We start from the raw sequence: 12775 nt of genomic DNA, 5'->3' as shown, positions 1-12775 counted from the left end.
ATCTATTTTCACCTTGTCCAGAATTGCCAACACTTCTTCCCTACGCACCTCAATGCCATCTATTCTAATAGCCTGGGTCTCAGCATTCTCCTCCACAATATTATCTTTTTCTTGAGTGAATACTGACGAAAAGTATTCATTTAGTATCTCGCTTATCTCCTCAGCCTCCACACACAACTTCCCACCACTGTCCTTGACTGGCCCTACTCTTACCCTAGTCATTCTTTTATTCCTGACATACCTATAGAAAGCTTTTGGGTTTTCCTTGATCCTACCTGCCAAAGACTTCTCATGTCCCCTCCTTGCTCGTCTCAGCTCTCTCTTTAGATCCTTCCTCGCTTCCTTGTAAATATCAAGCGTCCCAACTGAAACTTCACGCCTCATCTTCACATAGGCCTCCTTCTTCCTCTTAACAAGAGATTCCACTTCTTTGGTAAACCACGGTTCCCTCGCTCGACCCCTTCCTCCCTGCCTGACTGGTACGTACTTATCAAGAACATGCAATAGCTGTTCCTTGAACAAGCTCCACATATCCAGTGTGCCCAACCCTTGCAGCCTACTTCTCCAACCAACACATCCTAAGTCATGTCTAATGGCATCATAATTGCCCTTCCCCCAGCTATAACTCTTGCCCTGCGGGGTATACTTATCCCTTTCCATCACTAACGTAAAGGTCACCGAATTGTGGTCACTGTTTCCAAAGTGCTCACCTACCTCCAGATCTAACACCTGGCCTGGTTCATTACCCAAAACCAAATCCAATGTGGCCTCGCCTCTTGTTGGCCTGTCAACATGTTACTAAGGGGAACGACCACAGGGGATCCCTGTACTGACTGCTTCCCCCCAGCCCCTCTCACCATCACCCATCTATCTTTATTCTTTGACGTAACGACCTCCCTGAAGCTTCTATCTATGACCACCTCTGCCTCCCGAATGATCCGAAGTTCATCCAGCTCCAGCTCCAGTTCCCTAACACGGTTTTTGAGGAGCTGAAGTTGGGTGCACTTCCCACAGATGAAATCAGCAGGCAAACTGACGCCGTCCCTCACCTCAAACATTCTGCAGGAGGAGCACTGTACTGCCTTCCCTGCCATCCCCTCTAGATAAAAACAAGAAAAAGAAAGGAAGAGCTTACCTGATATTCCCTCAACCCTTTAGGTTAGAGGAGGTGGAAGGGTGAGGGACACTACAAGTGTAGTGTCTCGGGTTTAACAACCGCCCGACTTATATACAGGTGAATTTAAAGGTTTACACTAACCTTCCCGAGAGGCCCCTGCTCCCGCCGAAATTCCGGAGGCTGTGCCTGCTGAAAAGTAAACTAATTTAAAGGCACTCACTCACCTTCACGACAGGCCCCTGCTCCCGCCGAAAATCCGGAGGCCGCTCCCGCTGAAAAGTAAGCGAATGTAAAGGCACACACTCACCTTCACGACAGGCCCCTGCTCCTGCCGAAAATCCGGAGGAGTGCCGCCCTGAGGGGCTGTCCTGCTGTGTTCCCTGAGGGGCCATTTCAGATTCCTGTGGCATTGGGACAGGTTCTGGGGGAGTACCTGTACAAACTGGACGGGTTACACCTGGGCAGGACCACGACTGATTTCCTTTGGGGGGTACTTGCTAGAGCAATTGAGGAGGGTTTAAAATAATATGGCAGGGGGATAGGAATCTATGTAATGATTCAGAGCAGGGGGAATCAAGAATAAGAGAAAAAGACACAAAGGAGAATAAGAAAAGTGATAGACAGAGAAAATAAAGGCCTGGATCAGATAATATCACTGTATAAAAAAGTAGAGAAGGGACAGGGTACGGAGGAAAGCTTTTTATTTGTATGTAAAAAGCAAGAAGGTGGCCAGGGAAAGGATTGGACCACTTAAGGACAGTGGGGGGAATCGAGGTGTTGAGCCAGAGGAAATGGGTGAGGTACTGAATTATTACTTTGCATCAGTGTTCACCAAAGAAAGGAACTTTGTGGAAGATGATTCTTGGATAGGGTGTGTGAACAGTCTGGATCATGTTAACATTGAAAAGGAGGTGGTATTGAGTCTTTTAAAAGATATTAATGTAGATAAGTCTCCTGGGTAGGATGGGATTTTCCCCAGAATACTGAGGGAAGCAAGGGAGGAAATTGCTGGGGCCTTGACTGACATCTTTGTATCCTCATTGGCTACAGATGAGATCCGAGAGGACTGGGGAATAACTGATGTGGTACCGCTGTTTAAGAAAGGTAGCAGGGATAATCCTGGAAACTGTAGGTGGTGAGCCTCACGTCGATAGTAGGTAAATTATTGGAAAGAGTTCTCAGGGACAGGATTCATACCCATTTGGAAACAAATGGACTCATAAGCAATAGACATGATGGTTTTGTGAATGGCTGGTCATGCCTCACTAACATCATCGTGTATTTTGAGGAGGTGACAAAGGGGATTGATGAGGGGAGGGTGTTGGATGTTGTTTACATGGACTTGCGTAAAGCCTTTGACAAGGTGCCTCATGGCAGACCGGTACAAAAGGTGAAGTCACACAGGATCAGAGATGAGATGGATACAGAACAGGCTCGATCACAGAAGGCAAAGGGGTGCAGTGGAAGGGTGTTTTTCTGAATGGAAGGTTGTGACTAGTGGTGTCCACAGGGATCTATGCTTGGGCCCTTGTTGTTTGTAGTGGAAACTGTAGCTGGTCTGATTAGTATGTTCGCAGATGACAGCAATGTTGGTGGAATGGCAGATACTGTTGAGGATTGTCAGAAGATACAGCTGGATATAGATAGGTTGAAGACCTGGGCAGAGAATGGCAAATGGAGTTTAAGCCGGACAAATGTGAGGTAATGCATTTTGGTAGGTCTAACATATGTGGTGATATGCATCACAAGGGGTTAATGTAAATACACTACGACTAAGTAACCACTAGAGGGAGCACCAGAGATGTCATGACATGCAGATATACAGCCAATGCATCATTACAACAGGACACAACCAATGGGTAATCAGGGCACCCAGACCTGACATTACCACAAGGCGGCACTTCACAACCCATATAAAAGGACAGGGCACACATGCTTTGCCTCTTTCCACATGCAGACATCTAGAGAGTACATCAGGGTTGATCAACAGCAGCACATCCAGCACGTGGCTTAGAGCAAGCTGGTAACGATAGACTGAGTTACTACAGCTAGATTAACAGAGTGAAACTCATTTAAGAACTGTGCTAATAGTTCAATAAACAAGTTGAACTCATTTCATAGTCTGGAGCTTCCTTTGTCAAAGCATACATCAAGGAAGCAGCTTATACTACTCGAAGCAGCATAACACAACATGATACCAGGAGTGCCTGTTCAATCTATTTAGTTCAACTCAGCAAAATCTGTGACAACCAGCAACCGAACCCAGGGACGATGAACAAAATTCCAGTTCCTAATCCACTCAGGTACCATGGCAATCTCAGTGCCAACTGGCGTGCATTCAAGCAACGATTTCAGCTTTACATGGAAGCATCTGACCTAAATGGCGTGGCCGATGCTGAGAAAATTGCTGTTCTACTCGCCATTGCGAGTGATCATGCAATAGATCTTCCGCTCCTTTGAATACTCCAAAGGGCAGGACAGAACGAATTTCCAGACAATCCTGGACAAATTTGAAAGCTACTGCGAGGTAAACACAAAAGACGTCGGTAAAACAGGCGCCAATACTCACCACGAGGCAGACGTAGGGTTGCAACAGGAGCAAATGGCAATTTTGATTGGAAGCCATCTTGCGCGTATCCAACCGGCCCATTCCGCACATGCGCAGTTCCCTGGACAACGCGAACCGGCAAAACAGTGTATTGTGCATGCGCGAGAAGCCACGCATGCGCAGTTGTGAAAAGAGCGCACAGTAAAGGAAAAGCGATTTGCGCATGCGCAATCCATTCCTACGCTTTACGGGTACCGGCTATCGGGGCAGTACAGTAGCACAAGTGATTAGCACTGTGGCTTCAGAGAGCCAAGGTCCCAGGTTTGATTCCCAGCTGGGTCACTGTCTGTGCGGAGTCTGCACGTTCTCCCCGTGTCTGCGTGGGTTTCCTCTGGGTGGTCCGGTTTCCTCCCACAGTCCAAAGACGTGCAGGTTAGGTGGATTAGCCATGATAAATTGCCCTTCGTGACCAAAAAGGATAGGAGGGGTTATTGGGTTACGGGGATAGGGTGGAAGTAAGGACTTAAGTGGGTCGGTGCAAACTCGATGGGCCGAATGGCCTCCTTCTGCACTGTATTTTCTATGTTCTATGTTCTACATCACGAGCGCATGATGTCAGAGGCCCCGGACCACGCCCACTTAAAGGGGAAATGTCCAAAAATTACAAAGAAGAGTTTTAAAGCCGCAAAACGCCATTCTTTCATCTCGAAAAACAGAACAATGCCTGAACTTCTACCAGTAGTTGAAATCAACCTCCGCAGAGCACTGCAAGAAGCAGTTAGTACCGCCCAAAGAAATGATTTGGTCCTTGACGACTACGACTCAGATGATGATTTCTTCCTTGGACACAGAGAGCGCAATGACAATACTGAAACACAAGAAGATAATTGGTTTATCGAAGAATAAAGAATACTACTCGGATATGGCTGAGTTATTCGGATATGCTAATCAGAGCATCAGCAACACGACTGCAAAGCACAACATGACTCTACTCATGGTAGATGAATCCAATACCATGATGCCATGGCAGATCGTCGATATATTGGATGACAACAACCTGTCAAATACCCACAAAGAAGACAAAGCCCACAGAGAGCGGCCTGATGCCACACAAAAGGTGGTCCACGCACCACAAAGAGTCCCCGACTCCACACAGAACGTGGTCCACGCACTACGAAGTATCCCCGACTCCACACAGAAAGCGATGAAAGACTCCACAGCGAGACCACTGCACGACCCCACACAGGAAACGATGCCAGACTTCAGAGAGCAATACAAGCCTCCACAGAGAGCTCGTTGACAGACTCCACAATGGGTGCAACTCAAGACTCCAAAGTGCAGTCCATGCATGAACAAGACCACGAGGGTCTATCCACCTTATCTGAGCAACCAGCAGCAGACGATGCAAGTCTGCCACGCTCACGTGGACAACTGAAAGACTATGACAGTCTACCCAGATTACTTGAGCCACCAGATGAAGACTCTGACAGTCTACCCAGCTCATCTAACCAACAAGAAGACACTGCAGGTCTATCCATTGGAAATGAGACAAGTGACGAAGGCATCACAATTCCCAGACAAGATGTACAACATCATAGTGAGACTGACAGATCTCAGCTCGTATGCACAGAGACACTCGACAATCCGAGTGAAAGTACTCATGAGTCCAGTGTGACCACGTCAATTGGTCTCATCCACTCGAGCCTCTCCACAACAAAATGAAATCTTGAACATTTCGACTCCAGACGACGAGCATCAAGAAACCAAAGGTGATTCAAGTGAACCTGGAATGACTCCGACAGAGGACCATCAACAAGTGAAAGATGATTCCAGTGAACCGGACATGACTCCAGATGGGGAGCACCAAGGTATTAAAGACAAAACGTTCAATGAAACAGCAGATGCCACAAAGGACGCTGACACAAGTAACTTTGTGAAGAACTCGAATTCCCAACTCGGAATGGTCATTGAGCGCAACAAACACAACAACAAAACCTACAACAACAACACAGACAACAACAAGAAGCGTACCAAAGTCAACAACAAGCGCAACAAAACCAACAACACTGGAACAACGACTGGTACGACATGGTACAACTCTGCAAATGCAGGACACTGTGACAGCACAGCTCAAGACAATGGCAAGTGTGTAGACATACTTTGGCATGATAACGCATCTTACAAATTCACGTTTGCTACACTACAAACAAGCAGACCAGCTTTCAAGGCAGCTGACATACGGCATCAATACCGCAAACACAGACACCAGTCCAGGTCAGACAGGACAGATGACATCAAGAATCACTACCACAAGCATCGAAAAAAAGAGTCCAAATCAGACAATGAAGTGATTTGACCATTTAAACACCTCCTGATGACTTATTGGTTCCTTAAGCACAGGGACACTGATGGCGTTCACAAGGAAATGACAACATCAACATCAACACTTCAATAACAAAACGAGAAAGCCACTCGACCATTTAAATTCATGAACTTTGGACTCATAAATATTATTTGGTATTGTACAACCATCACTGTAATCATGACTTGTACATGTCATCACTTATCTACCTATTTTGTTCAATTTTCTTTAACCAAGTACAGAAAATAGGTAACACGAAAAAAGGGGGATGTGGTGATATGCATCACTGTATATACACAAGGGGTTAATGTAAATACACTGCAACTAAGTAACACTGGATGGAGCACCAGAGATGTCACGACATACAGAAAAACAGCCAATGGGTCATTACAACAGGACACAACCAATTGGAAATCAGGACACCCAGAGGTTCCATTACCAAAAGGGGGCACTTCACAGCCCATATAAAAGGACAGGGCACACATGCTCTGCATCTTTCCACAGACAGACATCTAGAGAGTACATCAGGGTTGATCAACAGCAGTACACCCAGCACGTGGCTTAGAGCAAGCTGGTACAATTAGACTGAGTTACTACAGTTAGATTAGCAGAGAGTCGAACTCATTTAAGAACTGTGTTAATAGTTCAATAATCACGTTGAACTAATTTCATAGTCTGGAGCTTCCTTTGTCAAAGCATACATCAAGGAAGCAGCTTATGCGACACGAAGCAGCATAACACAACAACATAGAGGGGAAATGTATCCTAAATGGTAAAACTCTTAGGAATATTGAAAGTCAGAGACATCTGTGCGTGCAGGTCCACAGATCTTTGAAGGTGGCAACACAAGTGAACAAGGTAGTCAAGAAAGCATACAAAATACTTGCCTTCATTGGCCGGGCATCGAGTATAAAAACTGGCAAGTCATGCTACAGTTGTATAGAGCCTTGGCAAGGCCGCACTTGGAATACTGTGCACAATTCTGGTCGCTACACTACCAGAAGGATGTGGAGGCTTTGGAGAGGGTGCAGAGGATGTTTACCAGGATGTTGCCTAGTCTGGAAGGTGTTAGCTATGTGAAGAGCTGAATAGACTTGGACTGTTTTCATTAGAAAGACCGGGATTGAGGTAACCTGATAGAGGTCTACAAGGTTATGAGGGCATGGATCGAGTGGATGGGCAGGCATTCTTTCCCAGGGTGGAGGGGACAGTCACCAAGGGACATGGGTTTAAGGTCCGTGGGGCAAAGTTTAGAGGAGATGTGCAATGCTGGTTTTTAAGGCAGAAACTGGTGAGTGCCTGGAACGCGTTGCCAGGAGAGGCTGTGGAACTAGATACATTAACGCCGTTCAAACGGCATCTTGACAAATAAATAGATAGGATGTGTGCAGAGGGATATGGCACAAGGAAGTGCTGAGGGTTTTGGCAAAGGTTGGTATTATGACCGGTGCAGGCTTGGGGGGCCGAAGGGCCTGTTCCTGTGCTGTATTGTTCTTTCTTCTTTGTTGTTCTTTGTTAAAAGGACTAGCCTTAAGGTTTTGACCCCTGGTTCTGGATGCACCCACCATTGGTAACATCTTCCCTGCATCTACCCTGTCTAGTCCTACTAAAATTTTATAAGTCTCTATGAGATCCCCCCTCATTCTTCTGTACTCGAGCGAGAACAATCCCAACCTAGTCAATCTCTCCTCACATGATAGATAATGTTATCGTAATTTGCCTTTCCCCAGTTTAGCACCTTAACCTGCGATGTGCCGCAGGCAGAGGAGGGGGGAGTGGAGGAGCAGGAGGAAGAGGCGCAGACCTCCCCAGATGAGGGAGATGGGGGCAATGGTCAGGGCAGACGGGCTAGACATGGGCGGGTGGCTGCCCACCGTTACCGGCTGGGCCAGAGGGCATGGGACAGGCTGATAGTCGCCCAGTTCACTGACTAGGTGGCGTGCGAATCGTCGAATATGGCCACATATCGCACACCATGGCAACATCCGACCACCCTAACCCCCCCTCACCCACCCAGCACCAACACCCTACCCCCCCCTCACCCACCCAGCACCAACACCCTACCCCCCCCCCCCCACCCACCACTAACCACCCCCACCCCACCCGCATGCACACCACCCCTCCATTGCACATCCACCTGCGGCACAACGGGCCGGGCTCACACGGATGCCGGTGGAAGCGTGTCTATTGCAGGCCATGGAGGATGATGATGACCCACTCTGTGATGAGCTCCTGGCTCCACATCATTGGACAATGTCTGACCCATGGCCACAGTACCACCATCCACCCGGACCATCCCTGCATGCGGCCGTGACACTGCAGCGCACGGTCCCGTCCTCTGCACAGGGGAATGGAGAGGGTGGCTCAAGTGGAGGGGGGCACACTCACCTGGGGCCGACGTAAAACCACCCCTCACACACCCAAACCGGTGCTCAACGTACATGACACCCCCGCACGCTTCGGACAGAACACAAAGGCAGCTTCTGTAGGTGTGAAAGTGATTTTAATTACAAACTGTCCATACACGTGCCCTAGCCCCTAAAACTCGTCTGTGCCCTGCACCCATACCAACTTACTCAGTGTCTAATTTTTTGGCCTTACGGGCCCTTTGACTATGTCTCGGTGGTTCCCCAAACGGTACAGCAGAACTGGAGGTGGTCTCCTGTGATTCCTGCCCTGTGATTCGGGATCCCTTTGGCGGCCGTTTCCTGGGGCGGCCCGGCCTAGATGGGCCAGGCTGCGGCTCGGGCTACTGGGATGGTGAGCTGCCAGCCTGTCCTGCCTGCTGCCCACCAGATGCACCTAGGACGGAAGGGGGGCAGTCTGAGATGCCGCGGTGTTCCGGGACCTCCCTTACAGGGGGACCCGGGACGGGCCCCAGCACCTCCTCCTCCCTCGGGGTGCCCGATGGCCCCCGGGCCTCTACATGGGTCAGGGGTGCGAACGGACCGGCCATCCGACGCCCCCCCGACACCTGGCGCTGCCAGTCCTGGAGGCCCGTGCTGGTATCGACAAGGGTCTGCAGGTTTTCAGCCATGGAGCTCGGAGTTGGCCATCCCTGTCTGTGTCTGAGCGACGCCGGCTAGCACCTGGGCAATGGCACCGATGCCCTCAGCCATGGCCTGCTGGGACTGGGCCATGGCATGCAGAGATTGGACAATGGCCTGCTGGGACTGTGCCATGGCCTGCTGGGACTGTGCCATGGCTTGCTGGGACTGTGCCATGGCCTGCTGGGACTGTGCCATGGCCTGCTGGGACTGTGCCATGGCCTGCTGGGACTGTGCCATGGCCTGCTGGGACTGTGCCATGGCCTGCTGGGACTGTGCCATGGCCTGCTGGGACTGTGCCATGGCCTGCTGGGACTGTGCCATGGCCTGCAGAGACTGGGCCATGGCCTGCAGAGACTGGGCCATGGCCTGCTGAGACAGGGCCATGGCCTGCTGAGACTGGGCCACGGCGTTGAGCGCATCTGCCATCTGCCGTTAGCTCTGGATCATGGCTTCCTGTGAGAGGGAAGCCATGTCCTGGGCCACACACGACGCCCTCACGGAACGCCCCAGGCCTCGCATCCTGCTCCCCATGTCTGACACCGTCGCACCCATTGCCTCCACCGCGGACGCCACCCGTGCGGTTTCGGCCTGGGTGGCACGCATGACCGGCACCACTCCCAGCTCCTGGACGCGGGTGGACTCTTCCACCTGCGCTTGCAGCCGCTGCAAGCCAGCCATCATCCTCTTCCTTTGTCCCAGGTTTGGTGGCTGCATCGGGTCTATGGGTGGGTGTGGTAACTCCAGAAACCCGGGACCCGTCTGGGCGGCAGATGTTGGCTTGCACCAGGGTGCCCTCTGACCTCCCAGCCACTCTGCTGCTCCTACCTCCACCTGCTGTACCGGTACGGATGTGTTGTGCGCACCAGTGATTGTACCAGAAGCCTCATCACTAAAGTGCCCAACTGAGGTGAGTGTCTCTGCGATGGTGGAGGGTGTTGGAGATAGCGGAGAGACAGGGGCGAGGCTTCATTAAAGAGCACGGAGAGACAGGGACGAGGCTTCATTAAAGAGCACGGAGAGACAGGGACGAGGCTTAATTAAAGAGCACGGAGAGACAGGGGCGAGACTTCATTAAAGAGCGGAGAGACAGGGGCGAGGCTTCATTAAAGAGCGCGGAGAGACAGGGGCGAGGCTTCATTAAAGAGCGGAGAGACAGGGACAGATCTTCGTGTCCATGTACATAAATCCCTGAAAGTTGCCACCCAGGTTGAGAGGGTTGTTAAGAAGGCGTACGGTGTGTTAGCTTTTATTGGTAGAGGAATTGAGTTTCAGAGCCATGAGGTCATGTTGCAGCTGCACAAAACTCTGGTGCGGCCGCATTTGGAGTATTGTGTGCAATTCTGGTCGCCGCATTATCGGAAGGATGTGGAAGCATTGGAAAGGGTGCAGAGGAGATTTACCAGAATGTTGCCTGGCATGGAGGGAAGATCTTATGGGAAGGCTGAGGGACTTGAGGCTGTTTTCGTTAGAGGTTAAGAGGTGACTTAATTGTGGCATACAAGATGACCAGACGATTAGATAGGGTGGACAGTGAGAGCCTTTTTCCTTGGATGGTGATGTCCAGCACGAGGGGACATAGTTTTAAATTGAAGGGAGATAGATATTGGACAGATGTCAGAGGTAGGTTCTTTACTCAGAGTAGTAAGGGCATGGAATGCCCTGCCTGCAACAGTAGTGGACTCGCCAACACTAAGGGCATTCAAATGGTCATTGGATAGGCATATGGACGATAAGGGAATAGTGTAGATGGGCTTTAGAGGGGTTTCACAAGTCGGTGCAACATCGAGGGCCGAAGGGCCTGTACTGCTCTGTAATGTTCTGTGTTCTATGTTCTGTGACGGCGGAGAGGTCAGCCCCATGTCTTTAACTTTGCTGACAAATTTGTTAAGTGGCACTTTATCAAAAATCTTACGTAAATCCGTAAACAATTTAAATCAACTTAACGTCCTGAGGCCGTCCATATGGCGTGTGGCAGACTCCTAGAACATGCCGCTTTCAAGGGGGTCAAGCATCGCAAAAGCAGCCACCAATTTTGGTGCAAACGGGGATTCTGTGGTCGATCGCCAAACGCCATTTTGGCATCAGCGACCAGAGAATCCGCCCCTCTTTTTTGAACAAGTGCGTAATATTTGTAATATTCCAGTCTTCTAATATCACTCCTGTATATAAAAAGGATTAGAGAATTATGGCCAGTATCGCCACGATTTCCACCCTCAATTCTCTCCTTTGGTGCAGCTCATCCAATTCTAACGTCTCATACATTTTAAAGTACAGCCAGCCTTTATCAATTTTTAATTTATCATTTGCTGATTGTGTAAGAATATAACAATTCAGATTTAAGGTTTGGGAAAGAAACACAAAGGGAAGAAGGTTTTTACAGTGAGTGTACACCTGGAACTCGCCATCTACGAGGCTGGTGGAGGCTTAATGATTTCAAAAGGCACACAAGGCTATGGCATAAAGTATGGGCGGCACAGTGGCACATGATTAGCACTGTTGCCTCACAGTTCCAGGTTCCCAGGTTCAATTCCAGCCTTGGCAACTGTTTATGTGGAGTTTGCACATTCTCCCCCTGTGTGCGTGGGTTTCCTCCGGGTGCTCCGGTTTCCTTCCACAGTCCAAAGATGTGCAGGTTAGGTGGATTGGCCATGATAAAAATTGTCCCTTAGTGTCCAGGAGTGTAATAGTAATAGTAATCTTTATTAGCACTTTAACACTGCAATGAAGTTACACTCCAGCGCCTGTTCAGGTATAGGGAGAGAGAAGTCAGGGTGTCCAATTCCTCTAACAAGCATGTCTTTCAGGATTTGCGGGAGGAAACCAGAGCACCTGGAGGAAACCCACACAGACTCAGGGTGAACGTGCAGACTCCGCACAGACAGTGACCCAAGCCGGGAATCAAACCTGAGTCCCTGCCGCTGTGAAGGTTAGGTGCACAGGTTAGGTGGGAATAGATTGTGGTGGGCGAGGGAGTGGACCTGGGTACATTGCTCTTTCGGAGTGTTGACGCTGATGCAATTGGCCAAAGGCTTCCTTCTGCACTGCTGGGATGCTATGATTCTATGACACTGGTTGGATTGCTCTGCACAGAACTGACATGACTCAATGGGCTGAATGGCCATAATGATTCTATGTTTATTTGGAATATTTGAAAAAATGATTTGAGAGTAAATAGGAGAAGGTAAATATTGCCCAGTTCTCAGTTTTTGTCTGACATGGACTTTCAGATAGGCGATGATTGAAGTGGAGCTGGTACTCTGGAATGGAGAGGTCTGAATAGTTCACTTTCATGGCCTTTGTAAGCATGCTGATGTCAATGAACTCCCAGACTTACTTCCTTTCCTCATAGGAAGTTGGCCTATCAGGTGTGGGAGCCTGTAACATGGAAATGCCTTGCTCCCAGGCATAAGTTTAGGGTTTGAAGTGGGGAATGTTGAAGCTTGTGTATTAAGGGGAATCAGAGACCTCGCTGTGACTCAGGGTCTGGTGAGAATGTTTTTGGGAGGGGCACAGAATGTGAAGGTTCATCAGACAGGCACCTGGATCAAGAGGGGAGTTGTGCAGGTACTTACCTACTGGATCCATCAAGTCTTCACCTATTGGAAGCTGCTGGGTTCCCCGAAGCTTGAGAAACCTAACCCAGCGGTTACATTTCAAATGTTTCACAACAATGAGGCTCACAGCCACATTATCATATT

General features: G+C 49.4%; 1 protein-coding gene across 7 annotated transcripts in view; it reads left to right on the top strand.

Moving 5' to 3' along the window:
* The window catches only part of tespa1 (thymocyte expressed, positive selection associated 1), a 146994-nt gene that overhangs the window by 126654 nt on the left and 7565 nt on the right, over positions 1-12775 (top strand). The window lies entirely within an intron of this gene.

The sequence above is a fragment of the Scyliorhinus canicula genome, chromosome 19 (genome assembly GCF_902713615.1).
Source record: "Scyliorhinus canicula chromosome 19, sScyCan1.1, whole genome shotgun sequence".
Taxonomy (NCBI): domain Eukaryota; kingdom Metazoa; phylum Chordata; class Chondrichthyes; order Carcharhiniformes; family Scyliorhinidae; genus Scyliorhinus; species Scyliorhinus canicula.
This window is presented reverse-complemented; position numbering and strand designations above follow the sequence as displayed.